Raw genomic sequence first — 22,785 nt, 5'->3', positions numbered from 1 at the left:
GGCAAAAGTAAATTTAATGGAATCTCTATGGTCTCAGTGTGAGCCTCAAATTCCCATGCTTCCTCATTAGGGAACTCCATGGAAGTTAGTGGACGTCCATTGAGGTCTTCCTCAGTGGAGATCACTGCCTCTTCCTCCTCTCCAGGTTCGGCCATGTGAGATGTGGTTATGGCCTTGTACTCTCTTTTTGGATTCTCTTCTGTATTGCTAGGGAGAGTGCTAGGAGGGAGTTCAGTAATTTTCTTACTCAGCTGACCCAATTGTGCCTCCAAATTTCTAATGGAGGACCTTGTTTCAGTCATAAAACTTTGAGTGGTTTTGATTAGATCAGAGACAATGGATGTTAAGTCAGAGTGGCTCTGCTTAGAATTCTCTGTTTGTTGCTGAGAAGATGATGGAAAAGGCTTGCTATTGCTAAACCTGTTTCTTCCACCATTATTGTTGTTGAAACTTTGTTGAGGTCTCTGTTGATCCTTCCATGAGAGGTTTGGATGATTTCTCCATGAAGGATTATAGGTGTTTCCATAGGGTTCTCCCATGTAATTTACCTCTTCCATTGCTGGGTTCTCAGGATCATAAGCTTCTTCTTCAGAGGAAGCTTCCTTAGTACTGCCTGTTGCTACTTGCATTTCAAACAGACTCTGAGAAATCATATTGACTTGTTGGGTCAATATTTTATTCTGAGCCAATATGGCATTCAGAGTATCAATCTCAAGAACTCCTTTCTTCTGAGTTGACCCATTATTCACAGGATTCCTTTCAGAGGTGTACATGAATTGGTTATTTGCAACCATTTCAATGAGTTCTTGAGCTTCTGCAGGCGTCTTCTTCAGATGAAGAGATCCTCCAGCAGAGCTATCCAATGACATCTTGGATAGTTCAGACAGACCATCATAGAAGATTCCTATGATGCTCCATTCTGAAAGCATGTCAGAAGGGCACCTTCTGATCAATTGCTTGTATCTCTCCCAAGATTCATAGAGGGATTCACCTTCCTTCTGTCTAAGGATTTGGACTTTCACTCTAAGCTTACTCAATTTTTGAGGTGGAAAGAACTTTGCCAAGAAGGCATTGACTAGCTTTTCCCAAGAGTTCAGGCTTTCCTTAGGTTGTGAATCCAACCATGTTCTAGCTCTGTCTCTTACAGCAAAAGGAAAGAGCATAAGTCTGTAGACTTCAGGGTCAACCCCATTGGTCTTGACAATGTTACAGATTTGCAAGAATTCAGCCAAGAACTGATGAGGATCTTCCAATGGAAGTCCATGAAACTTGCAATTCTGTTGCATTAGAGAAACTAATTGAGGCTTAAGCTCAAATTGTTTGCTCCAATGGCAGGGATAGAGATGCTTCTCCCATAGAAATCAAAAGTAGGTGCAGTAAAGTCACCAAGCACCTTCCTTGCATTGTTGGCATTGTTGTTGTTTTCGGCTTCTATAGTTTCTTCTTCTTTGAAGAGCTCTGTTAGGCCCTCTAAAGAGAATTGTTCTTTAGCTTCTCTTAGCTTTCTCTTCAAGGTCCTTTCAGGTTCAGGATCAGCTTGAACAAGTATGCCTTTATCTTTGTTCCTGCTCATATGAAAGAGAAGAGAACAAGAAAGTAGGAAATCCTCTATGTCACAGTATAGAGATTCCTTGAAGTGTCAGAAGAAAAGAAGAATAGAAGGAGGAGGTGGAGAAGAGGGAATTCGAACTTATCAAGAGGGACAGAGTTCGAATTGCACCTTGATGAGGAGTCTTAGTCCCTTAAATAGAAGGATGTGAGAAGAGGGGAAGAAGTTTTCGAAATTAAAGTAAGAGATTTTGAAAATTTGGTAATTGGTTTTCGAAAACTAAGATTGAGAAAGAAATCAAGTGATTTTTGAAAAAGATTTTGAAATCAGAAATTAAAAAGATATGATTGAAAATTAATTTTGAAAAAGGGTGTGGTTAAAAAGATATGATTGAGAAGATATGATTGAAAATCAAATTAAAAAGAGAAAGTTTTAAAACTAAAGTTGATTACTTGACTAACAAGAAATTAAAAGATATGATTCTAAAATTTAAAATTTGATCCTTTCTTAATAGGCAAGTAACAACTTGAAAATTTTTGAAGTAAATCTTGAATTGAAGCAAGGATTTTTGAAAATAGTAAAAATAAATATAAAATGGAAAGAAATTGATTTTGAAAGAGATATGATTGAAAAGATATGATTTGAAAAAGATTTGATTTTGAAAAATTATGAAGATTTGAAGAAAATCTAAATTAAAAACAAAATCTTCCCTCTAGTGTCATCCTGGCGTTAAACGCCCAGAATGGCATCCATTCTGGCGTTTAACGCCCAAAACTCTACCTTTTTGGGCGTTAAACACCCAGCCAGGTACCCTGGCTGGCGTTTAAATGCCAGTTTTCCTTCTTCACTGGGTGTTTTGAATGCCCAGTTTTTTCTGTTTGATTCCTCTGCTGAATGTTCTGAATCTTCAATTCTCTGTATTATTGACTTGAAAAGACATGATTTTGAAAATATTTTTGAATTTTTAATGATGAGAAACAATCAAAATACAACTAATCTTAGGAAACTCAAATCAAACAATGCATGCAGGACACCAAACTTAAAAATTTTCATATAAGAGACACTAACAAATTGAGAATGCATATGAGAAACAACAAAATACACAAAACAAGAGAATTTAAAGATCAGAGCACTGAAATTATCAAGAACAACTTGAAGATCAATGAAGAACATATTGCATGTATTCGAAAAATACAAGAAGAATAAAAACATGCAATTGACACCAAACTTAAAAATTGATACTAGACTCAAACAAGAAACATAAAATATTTTTGATTTTTATGGTTTTATAATTTTTTTTTGTGATTTTCGAAACTTATATGAAAAAAGAAAATAAAGAGAATCAAAACTTTTAATGAGAATTCCAGGAATCATGCAATGTTAGTCTAAAGCTTCAGTCTAAAAAGATTAGACATGTTTGGCCAAGCTTCAGCAAGACATTACATTCAGCAGCTAAATTGATGAGAATCAATCAGCTTTTGTGATGCTAAGAACATCACCTTGAAACTCTAGAATTCATTCTTAAAAATTTTGAAAAGTACCTAATCTAAGCAACAAGATGAACCGTCAATTGCCCAAACTCGAACAATCCCGGGCAATGGCGCCAAAAACTTGGTGCACGAAATTGTGATCTTCAACAATGGCGCCAAAGGACTTGGAGCTCTCAAACGTGAATTACACTTTGTCACAATTCCGCACAACTAACCAGCAAGTGCACTGGGTCGTCCAAGTAATAAACCTTACGTGAGTAAGGGTCGATCCCACGGAGATTGTCGGCTTGAAGCAAGCTATGGTCATCTTGTAAATCTCAGTCAGGCGGATTCAAATGGTTATGGAGTTTAAGGTGATGAAAATAAACATAAAATAAAGATAGAGATACTTATGTAATTCATTGGTGGATTTCAGATAAGCGTATGAAGATGCTTTGTTCCCCTTGAACCTCTGCTTTCCTATTGCCTTCTTCCAATCATTCATACTCCTTTCCATGGCAAGCTTTATGTTGGGCATCACCGTTGTCAATGGCTACATCCCGTCCTCTCAGTGAAAATGGTCCTGATGCTCTGTCACAACATTGGCTAATCAGCTGTCGGTTCTCGATCATGTCGGAATAGGATCCATTGATCCTTTTGCGTCTGTCACACACCCCACAATCGCGAGTTTGAAGCTCGTCACAGTCATCCATTCCCAGATCCTACTCGGAATACCACAGACAAGGTTTAGACTTTCCAAATCTCAGGAATGGCCGCCAATAATTCTAGCCTATACCACGAAGGTTCCAATCTTAGATTAAAAACCCAAGAGATATGCATTCAAACTTGTTTGCATGTAGAACGGAAGTGGTTGTCAGTCACGTGTTCATAGGTGAGAATGATGATGAGTGTCACAGATCATCACATTCATCAAGTTGAAGAACGAATGAATATCTTGGAGAAGAAATAGACTTGAGTTGAATAGAAAAACAATAGTACTTGTATTAATTCATGAAGAACAGCAGAGCTCCACACCTTAATCTATGGTGTGTAGAAACTCCACCGTTGAAAATACATAAGAACAAGGTCTAGGCATGGCCGAATGGCCAGCCTCCAAACGTGTCTAAGATAGCAAAAGACTTCTCAAAGATCAAAAGTATAAGGTCCTATTTATAGAGAACTAGTAGCCTAGGGTTTACAGAAATCAGTAATTAATGCAGAAATCTTCTTCCGGGCCCACTTGGTGTGTGCTTGGGCTGAGCATTGAAGCTTCCATGTGTAGAGACTTTTCTTGGAGTTAAATGCCAGCTTTTGTGCCAGTTTGGGCGTTTAACTCCAGCTTTTGTGCCAGTTTTGGAGTTAAATGCCAGAATTCTTGAGCTAACTTGGAACGCCTGTTTGGGCCATCAAATCTTGGGAAAAGTATGAACTATTACATATTGCTGGAAAGCCCAGAATGTCTACTTTCCAACGCAATTAAGAGCGCGCCAATTGGGCTTTTGTAGCTCCAGAAATGTCACTTTGAGTGCAGGGAGGTCAGAATCCAACAGCATCTGCAGTCCTTTTTCAGCCTCTGAATCGGATTTTTGCTCAGGTCCCTCAATTTCAGCCAGAAAATACCTGAAATTATAGAAAAACACACAAACTCATAGTAAAGTCCAGAAGAGTGATTTTTATTTAAAAAATAATAAAAATATAATAAAAACTAATTAAAATATACTAAAAACATACTAAAAACAATGCCAAAAAGCGTATAAATTATCCGCTCATCAGCTAACTATTTATACTGAAATTTACATAAGCTTTAAATATATACGTTAAGCAGAGAAATTAGAGCAGAGTAAAGAAACACAGAAAACAGAGTAACCAGAGCAGAGTAAAGAGGTACAAAGAAAAAGAGTAATATAGATACAGATAAAAGAGTAATCAGAGTAGAGTAAAGAGACAGAGAGAGAAGAGTAGTAGAACACACGAACTGATAATGTTAAATACGGGAAGTACCCACGAACTGAATGATCATTGGTCTCGGGGAAACCTATGAACTGTTAACTATTTCGTGTGCGGGAAAACCCACGAATTGATAATCATTGATTATGGGAATAACCCACTAACTGTTATATGTTGATCTCGGGTATAACCCACGAACTGAGGATTGCTGTGTGGTTGTATGCTGATCTCAGGTATAACCCACGAACTGAGGATCTCTGTTTTATTTGTGTATTGATCTCGGGGAAACCCACAAACTGAGGATCTCTGTTTTGTTTGTGTGTTGATCTCGGGGACGCCCACAAACTGAGGATCACTGTTTCCCCTTGTGCGTATATTATGGGGTCGAGCTTTGGGCCGACTGCCAGTAGTCACGAAGGAGTGGTATTCTTTCCACCGACACGTATGCACTAAGGACACAAAGGAAAACCATATATGGGACTTGTTCCTAGGTAATGTCAGGCTGCAGGGTGTAAACTGACACGTGAGCTCATGGTCTGCATAGGACAGACATGCATCATACTTAGTTGTGCATTTCCTCTGTTATGATTGCTGAATGAATGTATGCTTTGTTTGTTTGTATTCTATTCTTTGTATTTGTGTTTTATTTTCTTGTATTCTTTTGTTTGCATTCTGCTTTCTTTTTTTTCTATTTTCTCTATTTATCTATCTTCTGTTAACTATTTCTCTATATTATGTTATTCGTCTACCAAACAACATGGAATTAATGAACTTAACTAATAACCCCGGCCCTACTAAGAACTCCCCAGTTCTTACCCCTTCTTTCTCCCTTCCCCCTTCAGATGGAAGCATGAGTACCCTTCCGTAGTTCATTGACGACCGTTCGTAAAAAGGATTCCGCTCTAGATAGTCTTCTAAGTTTAGGGTGAATCTCGTTCTCTGTTTATATGTATATACTGTGAGACCAGCCAATGTCTACACCCCGTTTGTATGCAAACTTTAACTTAAATCCTGTGTACGAGACTCCTGTTATGTAGCTGCTTGATGAGGTACCAAAGAGACGTCATATGGCAATGACTAATCGTGCAGAGGAGTAGTAGATGATGTTCCACCTTTTGATGACGTTCCACCTGACTTGAGTTTTGAAGACTTAGAATGTATTTTTCCTCGCTTTAGTAGTTTAGAGGGACTAGGTGAGTATAGAGTCTAAGATAGCCTGGGTGCCAGCTTAGGGACTTCTTGAACAGGTTAGGGCCTGGGATGTTGTATGTATATATATGTATATAGTTATTATCTAGCTATATCTAGGGGTGTTCTAACTAAAGATCTTTACTCTAATAAAGGCTGGATAACCGAATGTTATTAACTGTTGAGATGTATATAAGTGTGGTTGTTTATAACTGTTTTATCTATTATTATTTGTGAATTGATTATGAATGATTCCGTCTATTAATCCAAATATTTTCAAAAAAAAAAGTACCTCGAAAAATAACTACGCTTTTAACAACAAATCAGGCTCATATAATAGATAATAGATAATAATTAGACAAGTTGGTAGCGCTCAGTTTCTAGTATGATCATGACTTACTAGAAATTGGGTCGTTACACGTACGCGCACCTGGTGATTTTTGCGACCTACGCGCAGGCGTACAGTGCGCGCGCGCGTCAAAGAAATTATGGCCTAGCCATATAAGCACGCCGGCTTCTCGCTTCAGCTCCATCTAGCCGGCTCTGAGGGTGCGCATCCACGCATACGCGTACGGTGCGCGTGCGCGCCCATGTCCAAACTCCAAAACTTCAATTTATTCGATGCTCCTTCCATTCATGCATGCTTCCTCCACTCCTCTTAGCCATTTTTGCCCTATAACTTCTGAAACCACTTAACAAACGGGTCACGGCATCGAATGGTAATAGAGGAAGATTTCAATATAGAAATTTTTATGCAAAAGAAGCATGTTTTCATCTATGAGGCAAAGTGGGGAAAGGAACACAAAATCATGCAGTTTTATATGAATAAGTATGGAAGATCATTGATAAAACCCTTAAAATCTATACATGATAAACCCTAAAAAGGGGTTTATCAACCTCCCCACACTTAAAGTATAGCATGTCCTCATGCTAAAGGAAAGCAAAAGATCAAAGGATCACAAGAGAGTGAGACTCATGGGATGCAATCTAACTACATGAATGCAACAAGGGTGTATGCTATTATCTACTTGGTCAAGAGCAATTCGATCTTCCTAGAACACTTACATATATGCAAATAGTGAAAGGGGATGGGCAATGTATGAACTCTACCAATTCTAATCATCAAAGTGAAATATGCATAGCTTGCATGAAGAATGCTCGCAAGAGCCGGGAACAAGGAATTGAGCTTCGAACCCCTCACCGGAAGTATTTGTACTCTATTCGCTCGGTGTATAGGGTTGATCACTCAATCCTCCCCTATTTCATGCTCTTCCAAAATTTGTTCTTCCTCTAATAATCAACAATTATTCTATGCATGCATACATATATCATGAGGTCTTTCGTTAGGTTGTAATGGGGTTAGGGTTAAGGTAGGGTTATATATTTGGCTAAGTGGGCTAAAAATTGAATCCTTTGATTAACTTGAGCTTCCCACCTAACCTATATAACATCCTATACAATTATGTACTAACTTAGCTACCCATTCCTCACTCTTTCACATACTCATGCATTTACTTTTGATCATTATACATATGCATTGATTTGCCTTTAGGTCTTACTTTGGGGCATTTTGTCCCCTTTTATTGCTTCTATTTTTTTTCTTTCTTTTTCTATATATTTTTTCTTTTCTTTTTCGCTTTTATTTTATTATTATTATTTCTTTTTTTATTTTTCATCATTTTTTTCCTTTTCTTTTTTCAACTATATACAAGAACATCAATGCATAAAGTCTATTCATTTAATCAACACATGAGTATGTATCCACTTCCTAATATTTTTAACAAGAACAATAACATACTTTTACCTCAACCGATGCTCTCCCCCATTTTTCCACACTTGAATGGCGCACACGCACTAGCCTAAGCTATTCAAGGATTCAAATAGGGACATTCATGGTTTTTCACTTTTGGCTTGTGATGTGCTAAAATTAAGAATAAGTGAGTTAAGCGTAGGCTCAAAATTGGTTGCAAAGGTTGCTATAAGGTAAGGTCATTTGAGTAAGTAGCTGAGTGAATTGATGGCCTCAATCATGTACATGCATTCATACATATAACAATGGACATATAGAGTCAAACAAATTAAGGATTACAATCATAGAGAGAGAACAATGCACACAAGAAGGAAAGTAAGTGGCTAGAAGATGTATCCACGCAATTAGGCTCAAAACTCACTTGCTTGTGTTCTTGGCTCAAAATCTATGTTCCAAATTACATTCTTCAACAAAGCCTAGCATCAAAAGTTTTCAAAATTGGTAGGGTCGCCCTAAAATTCTAGCTTCTTAGGAAAGAAGTCATTACTCTAACCAAGTGGACTTATTAAGAGATAATTAACATGCAAAGGATGTCAAAAGGTGAAAAACCTAATCATGCAATCTATCATAATTAACAAAAGAGAATCAAAATTTATTCAGGTGTTACCTATGAAGACTGGTCAGCCGACCAACCTCCCCACACTTAGAAGTTGGCACGGTCCTCCATGCCTTGAGTGAGATGCAGTGGTTGATTGGCTTCCAAGTGTCCATCATCTGCTCCATTATCGCTATCTCCATTATCGGTGCCGGTGGATGTGGAAATATCCGGTTCTTCCATAGGTGGTGCTAGGCAACTTAGAAGCTTCTTGACAAAAGTGTATCGGCGTTAGTTGTGCCGCTCATAACGATCGAGCTTCTTGTGGAGGTCCTCTATGCGTTGCATGGATGATTTGGGTGGTGTGCTTGAGGTGGTGGGGATGCTCATGGGGATGGCTAAGATATCTCCCGTTTGGAACAACATCGCCGTCTATCGGAATTATGACCCTCTGATCCTTGGTCTCTCGGGGGACACCGGCTGCGGCTACTAAGTCGGTCACTAGAGCGGGAAAGGGTAGGTTCCCCTTAGCGTGGATGCGGCCCATAGCTTGGCGAATGAGACGGGGGATATGCAGCAGTCTCTCTGTGAGGACACACCAAACCAACAAGGCTAACTCGGCAGTGATAGATAAGCCATGGGTGCTTGGGAGCACATAGTAGGCTAGAATTTAAGCCCATGCCTGAGCCTCTCTAGTGAGAAAACGTGCGGTGATGTCCTTGGGCCGGGGCCTCATCCTTCCTTGAATCCAGAATGATTCGGGTATGGCAATGACCTTAAGGACGGCATTTCAATCAAACTCATATTCACATCGTGCTGACAAAATCTCTTGATATGCATCAATCCCTTCCGCTAACGGTCCGGTCTTAAGCACACTTTGAATGGCCTCCTCTGTGACGGAAACTTGTCTTCGATGCACAAATACCGATGCAAGGGATGAGTAGTGGTAATTGGTGTAAAATTCTACCACCCAGGACAAGTTTGCTTCACATGGCTTCCTCAATAGGAACTCCCATTGCCGTTGCTCGATGCGGGGCATGACAAGCGGTATGATATGAGCTGGAGGGGCTAGAAGAGGCTCCGCATGATAGTTCCTTTCTTTGATCAAGGGGTAGGCAAGTTCGCAATAGCAGTTGGGAACTTGTTCGGGTCCCTTGCCGGATTGTCCTTTTCGAAAACATCAATGTTAGCAACGCTCCTTGTCTTATCGAGGAGGGGATTGGCTCTAGGTGCTTGTTGTGCTTTGATAGTGGACTGGAGAGGTGCCTTCTTGGACGCCTTTCCTTTGTCTTTCTTGATAACCATCCTAGAAAAGAGGGAAAGGTGGCAAAATTAAGCTCAAAGAAGTACTAAGAAATAATAATCATGCAAGTGATAAAGCATAAGAGAATAAGTGACTTAGATACATGACAGCTGCAACATGTAACCATGGCAACAATGAAAATCATGGCTAATCACTAGCATGTGATGTATGAGTGGTATATGCATGCAAACAAGAAACATGAGAAGCATACACTTTTAACATCAATAATAAGAGGTGAGTGTCAAGGGATGAGCTCTGTAGCTCAAGATATGAGCTTGAGAATATTGAAGTGAATAGTGCTCAATCCCTTCTCCTCTCCCTCTTTTTTTTTTTAACTGGGTAAAATGATCATGTGTGCGTCCGCACAGAATGAAAATGTGGTGGGATGCGTGTGCATGGAAGGTGCGAGCGCTGCGAACAGAGCGTGGGATAAAGGGTGTGCGTATGCACACTGCTGTGCGCACCCACAGAAAATGAAAAACAGGGGAGGTGTGCGTACGCACGATGCTGTGCACACGCACAGAACTCTGTTTCTGCAACATTTTTAAAGCTTCTAATGCACCAACCATGATACAAATGAAAAGTTTTCAAGCCCAAAACAAACCATTCATAAAAAACACATGATCAAGCATAAAATGCAACTAATTTAAATCTAGAATGCAATCAAACTAAGCTAATTAAAGAGACAAAATTCAATAAACAAAACTAAAAGAAAGAAGAGTTGAAAAGATATTACCATGGTGGGGTATCTCCCACCTAGCACTTTGGTTTTAATTCCTCAAGTTGGACTTTTGGTTGGAGCTTGTGTCATGGTGGCTTATACTTCCACTCATCCTTGAGTTGCCAACCATGCTTGCTCTTCAAGAATCCTCCGGGATCCCAAACGAAGTACATCAAGCTCTCAAGCAACCTCAAGCAAACAATTGGGATCCTCTTGTTGACAATCATTTGTGCCCTTGGATGAATAGCCTCTCCAAGCACCTTTGAAGCACCCACATGAATGTTGGACTCCTCCAATTTGGACCTTGAACCATTTATGCCTTGAATTCCTTTGACAACCAATACCATTTCTTTCACTATTTAGCACTCCAAGAAGCACCCCAAGTTGATAATCCATTTCCAAGAGAACAAATCGGTATGGGCCTATGAAGCTCATTGAAGATATTGGTACCCACTCAATCTATCCTTGGGGTGGAGTTATCCTATTAAGCTCTCGCACAATTGCTTCCACTTCTTGGGTGTCTACCTTTTCCTCACCACTTTTTTATAGCTCTTCCCTTTCTCTCTCAAATTCAAGAGTGGAAGGTTCCTCAAGATCATTGAGGGAGTTGACCAAAGTGGACAAAAATTTATTAATGATACAATCCACTTCTTGATCAAACTCTCTCAATTCTCTATTTACCTCTTCCGGTTCACTAGTTCTACCTTCCTCCTCTTTTTGCGACTCTTGTTCTAGCTCTTCTTCTTTTCCTTGAGGCTCCATGTTCTCCTCCTCACTAAACTCCTTCGTTGCTCCTCCATATTCTTCAAGGGAAATGTCTTGATTGCTTGAGTGTCGTGAGGCTAAGCGGTTCACCGCCTCGACTATGGTGGCCATGAACTCCCCTTGTGTCCTTCGGAACCCTTCTTGGTCTTGGAAGAATGCTTGAAGGTCTTGTTGTTCTTGGGGCAAGGGTTGAAAAACATCACATTTTGGTGGAAGATAAGGTTCAAAGGTTGGAAGAAAGGTTGCGTAGTTGGAGGATATGTCATGTGGATGAGGATATTGAGGTGGTGTATAAGGGTGTGGTGGTTCATATGGTTGGTAACAAAGTGTATAGACATTTTGATCCCATGGAGGTGTATGGTATGGTACTTGAAGGGTTTGTAGTTGAGGGTTGTGTATGGGGTATCTCTCATATCCTTGGGTTTGATATTCACAAAGGGGAAAGTTCGGCTCATTGTAGTATGAGGGAGGTGTTTGCCATGAGTGTTGCTCATACACAATTGGTTCCTCCCCAAATTGATTCTCCCACTCCATGAAGCAATCCCAATTGGAATTCATCATGCCCTACAAAACACTCACAACCAAGCTCCAAGCAACAAGGGTGATATCTCATAAAGAAAAAAGAAAATAAAAGCAAAAGACATAAGTAAACCAGAAAAACAAACACCTTAATATTAACAAAAATGACTAAACAACCAAAAAGCAAGATATTTACATCAACCAAAAGATAGCACTCAATTGCATCCCCGGCAACGGCGCCAAAAACGTGATGAGTGAATTGATATCGATCTAGAATTTCTCAAAATTAGAATATGTTCGTTGCAAGTATAGCCTCAACCAACAAGTGATGCTCGATCAAAGTTTACAATTTCTAATCTAAACCGAGAGTCTTTCAAGCTCGGGTCGTCTACCCTAGGAACTAATGCCAACAAGTGCACAATTTTGGTTGTGAGGAAACAAAGGGGTTTTTCAATGATAACGAAGCAAACAAATAAAGAGATAAAAGAACAAGAAAAAATTACAATTAACAAAGCAATAAAGGAATAAAAGAACTATGTATGTAATATAAACAAGTAATGCTATAAAGTGATGGAAAAGTAGTTTAAGACATAAATGAAACCTTGACTTGGGATGAATTAAGGAATCCCTTCCTTGCCATAATCACAACTATGATAATTATCATGAATTAATCTTGCTTAGTAACCCCAACCATCAAGAAGTAAGTCAAGCAAGCATAATTGACCATAATCTATAAGTCCTAGTCAACTTACAAAACTAGTTGATAAAAGGCTAGCTTTAATGGAAACAAGAATCAACTAACTCCCCAAGAATTATCACTAAATGTTGGACATTATGGCTCTAGTGATCCATAAACTCATTTTCCCAAGCCAAGGGGTGAAAATCTACCCCATAACTAAGATTGGCATTTCATCAAACACATAGAGGGCATAAACATAAAACATGGTAAAATTGAAAAAATAGTGAAAGCTATGAACCATAAATGATAACAAGCAACCAAAACAACTCAACAAACATAAAATAAGCATCAAACATTAAATTCATGAACTAAAACTCAGAATTGCAAAGTAATGTAAACTATGCATATATTCACAAGAGAACTTGAAATAGATGAAAGTGTAGAACAAGAAATGTAATTAAAAGAGAAATTAAAGAAATACTTACAATGCAATTGCTAGAATCCAAAATCAACTTGAAGTATAAAATGCTACAAAACCCTAAGAGAGAATTTTCTATACTACTCTACTCCTACTCCTACTATGTGTTTCTCTAATCTAAGATGGCCCCCCTTGTTATGTGTTAATATGCCCTTAATATAGCCTTCCAAACCAGCCTTCAGCACTTCAGAAATGGACCTAAAGACCCACAAAACAGCGCAGCATGTGACTTTTTAATGGAGGCATGTGCTGGTACCTGTACGGACGCACAAGTGTGTGCGTCCGCACACTTCGCCGAATTTCCACTTGTGCGTACGCACAGAGGGTTGTGCGCACGCACGCATGGTGATTTCCTCCTTGTGCGTACGCACACATGACTGTGTGCTTCCTCCTTGTTTTCTTCATGTTTTCTCCCTTGTACATACTTTCTTCTACTTTTGGCTATCCATTCTTGCCTCTAAGGCCTGAAATCACTCAAAAAACCTGTTATGGCATCACATGGAATAAAAGTGAAATTAAATTGCTCATTTCAAGCACAAAAAATGCATGTTTTCACATTTAGGTTCAATTTAGGGATCAAACACAAAAGTATGCTATTATGGTGCTTAAGTGTAGGTTTATGTGATGAAATCTACTCAAATCAAGCTAAAATATATCAGAAAATATGGACTCATAACTATGCAATATCAAACAAATAACCTAATAGTGCAACGACCCAACTTCCAGTACGTCATGATCGTACCAAAAGTAAGGAGTTACTAACCTATTTCTTTTATTAACTATTTAATATTGAGCCTTTAGTTCGATATCGCGTTTCTATTTTATAGAAAATTCCAGAAAATTTTGTTTTTGATTATCACAATCATATATCAAACATTTCAAAGCAATAATAATCACATAATATTATTAATAATAATATCTGTCATACAAAAGATTTCAAATAAAACTCAGATACAAATCCTATCCCTCTATATAAAATAAAAATCTTAAGCAATAAGGACGAGGGAACTCTATGAAAGCAAATTAGCTCATACACTTAACTCATAAATAAATTCTATAATCGCCTGCAACTTCAAACTGTGTCTTCGAACCTGTGTCACTAATAGGGTGAAAGATTTTGGGGTGAGAACAAACCACATATTCTCAGTAGGGAATGGGAATGCCGTAAAAGTAATGATTAACATGCAAATAATTAACTTTGCTTATAAAACCCCTTTTACAAAACCTTAGGAAATACTTTTTAATCTTACTTTAGTTAATTAGTTACTTTCTTTAAATCATATTACTTAAATAAAGTCTCAACCATCACAATAACTAAGTAAATCAGCAACATAAATAATATACCCAAACCTCATTTCACAAATACCATTCCTCAATACTTTACTAAGTTCACAGCATCAACAAAAATATCCAATCAAACACACAAGCAAGTCACCAAGACAAGCAACACAATCACAAAGAAACAAGACAAGCAACACAATCAAATGCATATGCACAAACAATATGATGCATGTCTGTCCTAAGCAGACCATGCGCTCACATGTCGGTTTACACCCTACTGCCCGACATTACCTAGGAACAATTCCCAGATATGGCTTCCCTTTGTGTCCTTAGTGCATACATGTCGGTACTTTCCGAGATCAATGATCATTCAGTTTGTGGGTACTTCCCCAATTTAACCAATTATCAGTTTCACACTCTTGTTCAGTAACTCTTTATCATATTACTCTTTTCTCTTTTCTTTACTCTGCTCTGATTTTTGTCTTCTCTTTGTCTCTTTATTCTGCTCTAATTATTCTCTTCTCTTTGTCCTTCTACATCTTTCCTTTAACCTTTTTCTTAATTTCCCTCAGGCATTTGCTCATAAAAATCTTAACCATTAAATCATTTTATAATCTCTACTTTAGCAATCTTAATTCAAAACTAACTTTAAAACTATTTTTTTTTAGTTTAACCCTCTTCAAAGGACTTAAGTAAATCATATATTTTAAATTCACTAAATGCTTTTTGAAATATAATCCTCTCATTAAAATTAATCAAATAAAACTCTTCCAAGTTTACTAACTTCCAAAAGACTCAAAAATCATCTCTCTCTTTACTATTCAAATACAAATATTATAAATTCATCAAACTTCTAAAATGTAATCCTTTATTTGAAGCTTAAAACATAATTCTTTTCATATTGAATCAATCTCAAAACATAATTTCTTTCTTAAATAATTTAATTTTGAAACATAAACCTTTCTTTGGTAAATCGAGTTTAAAATAGAATAATTCTTTTCTTAACTAAATAAAACTTAAATAATCATTTTCCAAATCCGAATCTTCTAAAATAACTTCTCAAATAAAACCTCAGATTTTATAAAATTTCGGCAGCACCTCCCCTAAAACTCAGACTTAGCCACCCTTACGGGTTCCCTCTTTCTCAACAATTCAACAATCCTTTCTCAAGAATTATCAAATACAAGATTCTCAAGCAATCAGAAAATCCACAATTTGCAATTTTGACATAATCCAACCATCCAATTTTCATCTCATCAATTCATAACTAAATCCATAAGTCATAGAATCATTTCAAATTAAACTCAATCAATTGTCCATCCGTTTATCAGCAACTATCATAACAGATTCTCAATAATTATCTCATCATAATTCAATTTAAGAACTAACATCCTTTCATCAATTAAAATTAGAATTTTACCCAGTCATCATTTTTTTTAAAGTAAACCAGTCTAACTTTAAAAACTCATAACTAATTTCCCAAAACCAATCTTCAATCAGTCACCAACCAAATCCACTACCGTTACAATATATCAAATAACCAGCACATCATTCAATTCAATATAAATCCGTCAAAGATCAGAATTTCAGTCAATTTGCAACCATCAAGCAAACCAGCCTATGGCAACCAGCTCAACATAATCAAATAACAGGATTCTAAGTAATTCCAAACAATTAGAAAATCGGTAATAGTTATAGCCTCAGTCAAAATCAGTATCACCAGTTAATTATTCACTGCAACAAAACCAAACTGAATTCATCAATCATCAACATGTCAGTTTTTTTAAATAATTAACTCAACATATTTTAATTTAGTAAATAGCACCAGTTTAATCACCGTTCACAACCACATTTAATTCGAATCATAACTCAGAAAAATCACAATAGCTAACCATTCTCAAACACATTTCAAATCATTCTTGTCAATTAAGAAATTCTTAACTATTATTAACCATTTGCACTTATCCAAATAACTTTGTAGGGATTCTAAATTAAAAACGTTTAACTTTAAAAATAAAATCCCTACCTCAGAGTGTCGAAATCCATAGAAATTGGGAATGTTGCACTCATCAGCAACAACTTTAATAGTAGCCATATCATCTCAAAGTAGTAGCAGCAACAGTTTGGCATCTCCGATCGACGGCAGCAGCACTCTGTCAGGTTCTGACATCTGTTCTGTCCCCTTGGCAGCAACTACAGTAGTTCTGGGCAGCTCTAGTAGCGATTTCCAGCACTCGTTTTGTTTCCTGGGTTGCAACCATGGTGGTTCTGAGCAACTCCAGTGATGGTGGAAGGCCTCAGCATCAGCCAAACAGCAGCAGTAACAATTCAGAGTAAAGCCAGAACAGGGCCAGACCAACAATAATAGTTCCAGCAGCGGCGGTTGCGTCTTCTTGGATTCCAGAAACCTGAGGCAGAAGCAGAACTAGCTAGCTTCTCCATTCGGTCCTCCAGCGATGATGTCCGGCGATGTAGCAGTTCAGCGACGGCGACGACTTCCATCGACGGTAGCGGCGGTGAAGTGACATGGTGGCGGTGACAGAAGACTTCTCCTTCCTCCTCTGTTGCGTCGTATCTCTCTCTTTCCCTCCTCAGATTCGCGCTTTCTCTCTCTCCAGCGACAGCGGCTCCGACCACATCAGCGGTGATAGCGACGGCGACGCACGATACTCCTCCAGCGGCGGCGACGCGTGGGTTGACGATGACGGCTCCATGGAACGGTGGTGACGGCACAGGCAAGATGCGGCGGTGGCGGTGAACTGGACGGCGTAGAGTCCGACTCCTTCCCCTCCGATTCCGAGCTCTCTCTTCTTCCCCTCCTTCTCTGCATTTCTTTCTCAATTCTGTGTGTGCTTTTTACATTTAGGAAAAGAAAGGGGGTGGGGGTACGGCTGAGTGTGGTGAGGGAGTTAGGGTTAGGGTTTCGCAATTAATTTGGGAATTAGGGTTTCTGATTCAATTTGGAATTTTATAAAGGAATATGGATAGATATGAATAGATATTTTGATAAAATTGGAGGGTAGAATAATTTTAAAACCAAATATACTTTCTTAAAAATATTTAAGAACATTATTTATCAACATATTGCTAAGTTGAATTAATGATTTCTAATTTTAAGTTATAAAATAACTATTGATAATAAAGATCGTACATAAATATTATTTGCCATAAACTTAAAGTATTTATAAAAATTAATCTAATAATTTCTAATAAATTAATTTCTAAGAGTTCAAATTAATAACATAATTCATTCAAAATAGAATTTATTTAAATTAAATTATACAATTCTTCTTATTTTTTAATTATCAAAATTATGATTTTAATTATACCAAATATCTAATAAAGATTATATAAAAATTTTAATTAATTTAAACTTCAATTATCATGAAACTCCATTTAATTATCTTTAGTAAAATAATTTTCTTAAAATAAAATTATCAACAAATAAAATAAATCACAAATAACTAATTATTTGATTTTCAAAAACTAGGGTTGTTACAAATAGCATCAATGAAAAGACACACAGAGTATGCAATGAAGCACAATCGGTCCATCGCTCAGGCTCACGAGGACGAACTGCTCTGATACCAATAATTGTAACACCCTAATTAGCCTAAACTTTACCTCGCGTCGTAAAGCAAAGGTTAATCAGAGATTACGACGGTTCTAAGCTCATACATAATATATATACAAAAGGAATAGTATAATCTAAAAGCCCGATGAAGGATATAGCCCGAAAACAGGATTTCAAAAGCGCAAAACGTACTAATGAAGCTATAACTTAAAGCACAAGATACAGATAAGATATATCAAAATATAATAGTATAATATCATAAAAATCTAGCCACAGCTCGCGGAGTTTAAGCCGGCTAGCCATATACAGACCAAAAAGAACCAGATAGTAAAAATAGCTTATACAAGTTTTGTTCTCTCAAATACAAGCCTCTAGGCAAAACAAAATACAAAAGTGAGAGACATGTACAAAATAAGCCAAAAAGACTCAAAAAGATATCCGGATCCTCCGCTTCTGTTACCAACCAGACAACTCACCGAGGTGGGTTACGACCTGCATCTGAAAAACACAACAAAAATATGGTATGAGAACCGGAGGTTCTCAGTATGGTAACAGTGCCCAGTGATGTAGGATATAAGACCCCGGGACGCCAAAGGCAATCCTAAGCTCCATATCCATCACAAGATTCAAACTTAAGGCATACTGAAACAGTTAAGCATAATTATATAAACCTTAACATAAATAAACTGGGTAAGTTATCTTAGGGGATTTCTATTCTAACCAACACCACTGTCCCACAGCCTTCACCAACCGATCCTCCATGCGATCCCATCGCCACCGCCTTCCGAACCTCCTCAATCCCAGTAGAAAACACAGGTAATATACAATGCAAGTAAAACACAAGTAGAAGCATATAAGGCAAATAATTCAAGTAGTAAATAGGCATGTTATACAAATAGGCAAGCCATTTTAAGTAGTCAAAGCATACAAACAGATAGAAAATGCATATGATGAATGTCTGTCCTAATGGTTGTGATATCACATTGTCAGTTCAACTGCCAACCCGACACATCTCCATGGAGATGTCACCCTTTGGAATCATCAATGGGAACCCCGAGATATAGTGCTCAGATCACTGTCCAGGATTTTGTACCTGCATGCTTTATAGATCCGAAAGGATGCGAGCAGGATACTCTTGCCACAGACCTCACATCTCAGCGTAAGCGAGATTAGACCACTGTCCTTACGCCGCCGCCGCTACCTCAATAGGCGGGATCCAATCACCGTCCCTACCGGGCGCATAGCATCTTAATCTCAATACAAAATAATAGTGCAGTGGTTTTTCAGAAAATATTTTCAATACATCAGTGATTCCTCATCACACATTCGAGTCCTCGACTCATTCCAACCAATGTCAATTCACATTTTTATTCCAAACTCAACGGTTCCTCAATCCTCATCTCATACATCAACCATTCATTACATAACATCACACCATCCTCAGCACACCAGAAACCTAGCCCTCCATTTTTTAAGTTTTTCGAATAATATCATCTAAAGCCATTAAATTCTTTCCTAATGTGCTAAAAGTCCAAAACTAAGCCCAAGAGTCCTAAAATGGTGTTAGAGAAGCTTTCAACCTTGTTGGGAAGGTAAACTTGTTGAAAACAAGTAAAATTTGAAAAACAGGGCGTGTGCAGCCGCACAGAGGTGTGGGGCGCATGCCCAGGAAGATTTTAAAAGTGTTCGTACGCATAGAGGTGTGCGTACGCACAGGTGTCAAAATTTTTAATGTCCGTTCGCTTGCACAACCTGTGCCAGCGCCTCCAACAGACTGGCCTTTCCAACGTGTGTGTGCGCACAGGGCTGTGCATACGCACAGGTTGAAATTTCTGATTGGTGTGTGCGCGCACCAGCTGTGCTAGTGCTGCAACCAGTAAGCACTTCCCTGCCTGTGTGTACACACAGTTCTATGCGTGTGCACAGGTTTTAAAATTTTGCAGGGTTGTGCGTGCGCACAAGGCTGTGCGTGCGCACATACCAGAAATCTCAAAATTCTGCAACTTAGCATAATTTTAGATTTTCAACACCAACTTTGAATGATCATAACTCCCGCTACAAAAATCCAAATTTTACAAACTTTATATCAAATTGAAGGGTTTTCAATATGCTTTAATTTCAAACAAATTCCAATAAATTTTGAAAATCGAGGCAAAAGTTATGATCAAACAAAGTTTACCGAAAACCAACTTTTACCCATGTTCGCAATTCCCACCATTTCTTACCATACACATTCTAAACCATACCAAACCATTCAAAACTCTATTTTTCATCAAAATTAACCTTTTGTGTCATAATACGTCAACCTTACCATATTTTCCTTCACATTTCACTATTCTCATCCTCAACATCAATTATATAACACTTATTATCAAACCACATTCAAATTTACCATTTCATCAACCTCAACATCACATCTATCATAATAAACCAAATTTCTAATCCATACAATTATTCAACATCATCATATCATTATCAATCATCATATTATAATCACCTTTAAATCCTCAAATTCTCTCTCTAACTTTTCGGAATCTAATTCGGGCATTATAACCACTTAATTAACTGGTTGATTAGTTGCGATTCTTACATGTCATGCGACTATTGAGTGAAAAGTTTGAATAGACGAGCGAGGCAAAGAAGACCATCGTTTGCGAATTGGGATTTGGTGGTCTCATGCACATCCCACTAATGAATGTGCTACACAAACTGTTAAAGGAGTTGGCTAATTATTTTAATTTGGACAAAAACAAACTGGACACAAGCCATGGTTCGTTTAAAGTTAAACCCAAAATAATAGGGGCTGCCCTTGACCACAATGCATCAGGTAACTGATTACAGAAAATCTCTATACTTGCATTCTCTGTAATCTATTCTTTGTAATATCTTATTATGATCTCATGTAATCTAGTAATAAATTTAGGTGTATATGAGTGATATTTGGGTTTATTTCAAGTGATTTGGAGTGTAAATTTTTTTTATAGGAGATCTATTTCCTGATAAAGTGAGTTTTAAAGATCTTTCTGAGTAGAACAAAGTGATTTTTATTAGGTTCCAGGGGAAGACATTAAAGAATCTGACCGATGAGATGATGAATATCTGTATTGACAACGACCAAGATCGCCTGATGTTCAAGAGGTTTTTTTTCCTCTATATTCAAATGGCGTTCTTGTTGCCAACTACAATAAACAAAGTATCTTCTGTCCACCTAGCTCCAATTTTTTGGATGGACAATGTAACCAAGGGCAACTGGGGTGCCCATGTGCTCAATTTCATCATCAAAGGCATAACCAATTACTGTTTGAAAAAGAAAAAATTGATTGATAGCTGCCTCTATACCTTGATGATAGTCTATTTCCATCTAACAAAACACGTAGACAAGAAGGGAGAAGCAATCCCTAGACTGCCTTGGGTTAGCCACTAGAATAGACAGCTGCTGGTTGTGAGGATCAGAGTAGAGATTGATGGTCATATGGTAACTGAATAGAATACCTTCTCTAATTTGAGTATATTTTATTTATGTAGATGTTGTAAACTAACATTTCTACTATTTCAGGGCATTGTCAAGAAGGCGGAAGTCAAAAAGAAGTTGAAGGAAATGAAAGAAAAATAAAAAAAAAAAGAAAAAAGAAAAAGACAAAAAAGAAGAAAGCAAGTTCATCCGAGAGTGATTCATCGGACAGTGAACTTGATTTTTTGCTTATGGCCACGTTTTTTTTTTGCTACGCTTTTATGAGAGTGGCGATAAAATAAAGATTTGGCCACGTTTTTTCCACTCTTGAAAAGCATGGCGAAAGGTGTCAATGGCCACGCTTTTATGAGAGTGGCAATTGATGCGAGATTTTGCCACGCTTTCATTTGCCACGCATAAAAAGCGTAGCCGTAGAGAGAAACCGGCACGCTTTTAAAGCGTAGCAATAGAGTTTTGTTATTGCGGCGTTCGAAAAGCGTAGGCATTTCCTAGAAGCCTTTTGGCACGCTTTAAAAGTGTGGCCAAAAGGCTCCCTCGAAAAAAAAAAGGTAGGGATAAATTAAAAAACCCCTTCTTCGTTTAAAGACTCAATTCACTTCGAGAAAAAGGTTCATTGTGCTCTGCCCTAACCCCTTCTTATTCGTGCTCTGCCCTAACTCCTCCATCAAAAGCCCCAACGCGACGAAACACTCACTGCCCTAACTCCTCCTCCTTCATTGTGCCTCGCCCTCACTCGCCGTGGATGCTCCCCATTGCCGCTGCTCCCTTATGTCGTTGCAAAACCCTAACCCCCTAACCCCTTCCGCGTCGTTCCCTTCCTGCTTCTTGCTTCTTTGTAAGTCCTCTTCTTTTATTTCTTTTCCTATTTCACTTTACCCCCTCTTACTCCCTCCCCCCTTTCTGTTCATTTATTTTTTACTTTTAATTACCTGATTCGTTGAAATCAGGATGTATTGAAGGCAATCTCGTTGAAGCAGAAGTGGGATTTGAACGATTTGCGGGTTCTTAATTCGGAATCTGTTGGGAACAGGTTCAGGTTTGGAACGTTTTAAAACTTCGAGTTCAGAATTGGGTTTGGGAAAAAGAGCAATTTTTCTGTGAAATTCTCTGACCAGGTTGCGAGTTGGAGCAAGTTGAGGAGGAAGCCCAAATTGGTGGAAGAGGATTTATAGGTCTGATTCATCATGTTAGCTCCACGGCTGTTCTTGATTCAATCAATTTGGAAGGTCCTTTTGAGTTGGTTGTTGATGACACTCACAGATTCTCACTATCATTGCCTGTATGATATGATTTCTCATCTAAATTTTAGTTTTTTAGTAGTTTTCTGTTGCTGTTCATTCAGATCTCTGTATGGCAGAAGTAGCTGAACTTTTAGTTCATGTTTCTTTTCTTGTTCACTTGGAAGTTGTTGTTATTCTTTCTTATGTCGCTATTAGATTAATTTTTTATATTATGTTTTTTTTTTAGTAATTTTAAGTGATAGCCAATCATAGAG

The 22,785-nt window shown here is 37.9% G+C and overlaps 1 pseudogene; it reads right to left on the bottom strand.

Moving 5' to 3' along the window:
* Positions 1 to 16,345: 16,345 nt before the first annotated feature.
* Positions 16,346 to 17,074, bottom strand: LOC148551100 (uncharacterized; annotated as a pseudogene).
* Between the last annotated feature and the right edge of the window lie 5,711 nt (positions 17,075 to 22,785).

Source organism: Arachis ipaensis, chromosome B7 (assembly GCF_059453495.1).
Source record: "Arachis ipaensis isolate K30076 ecotype BB chromosome B7, ASM5945349v1, whole genome shotgun sequence".
In the NCBI taxonomy this organism is placed as follows: domain Eukaryota; kingdom Viridiplantae; phylum Streptophyta; class Magnoliopsida; order Fabales; family Fabaceae; genus Arachis; species Arachis ipaensis.
The sequence above is the reverse complement of the archived record's forward strand: the minus strand, read 5'-3'. Positions and strand labels throughout refer to the sequence as shown.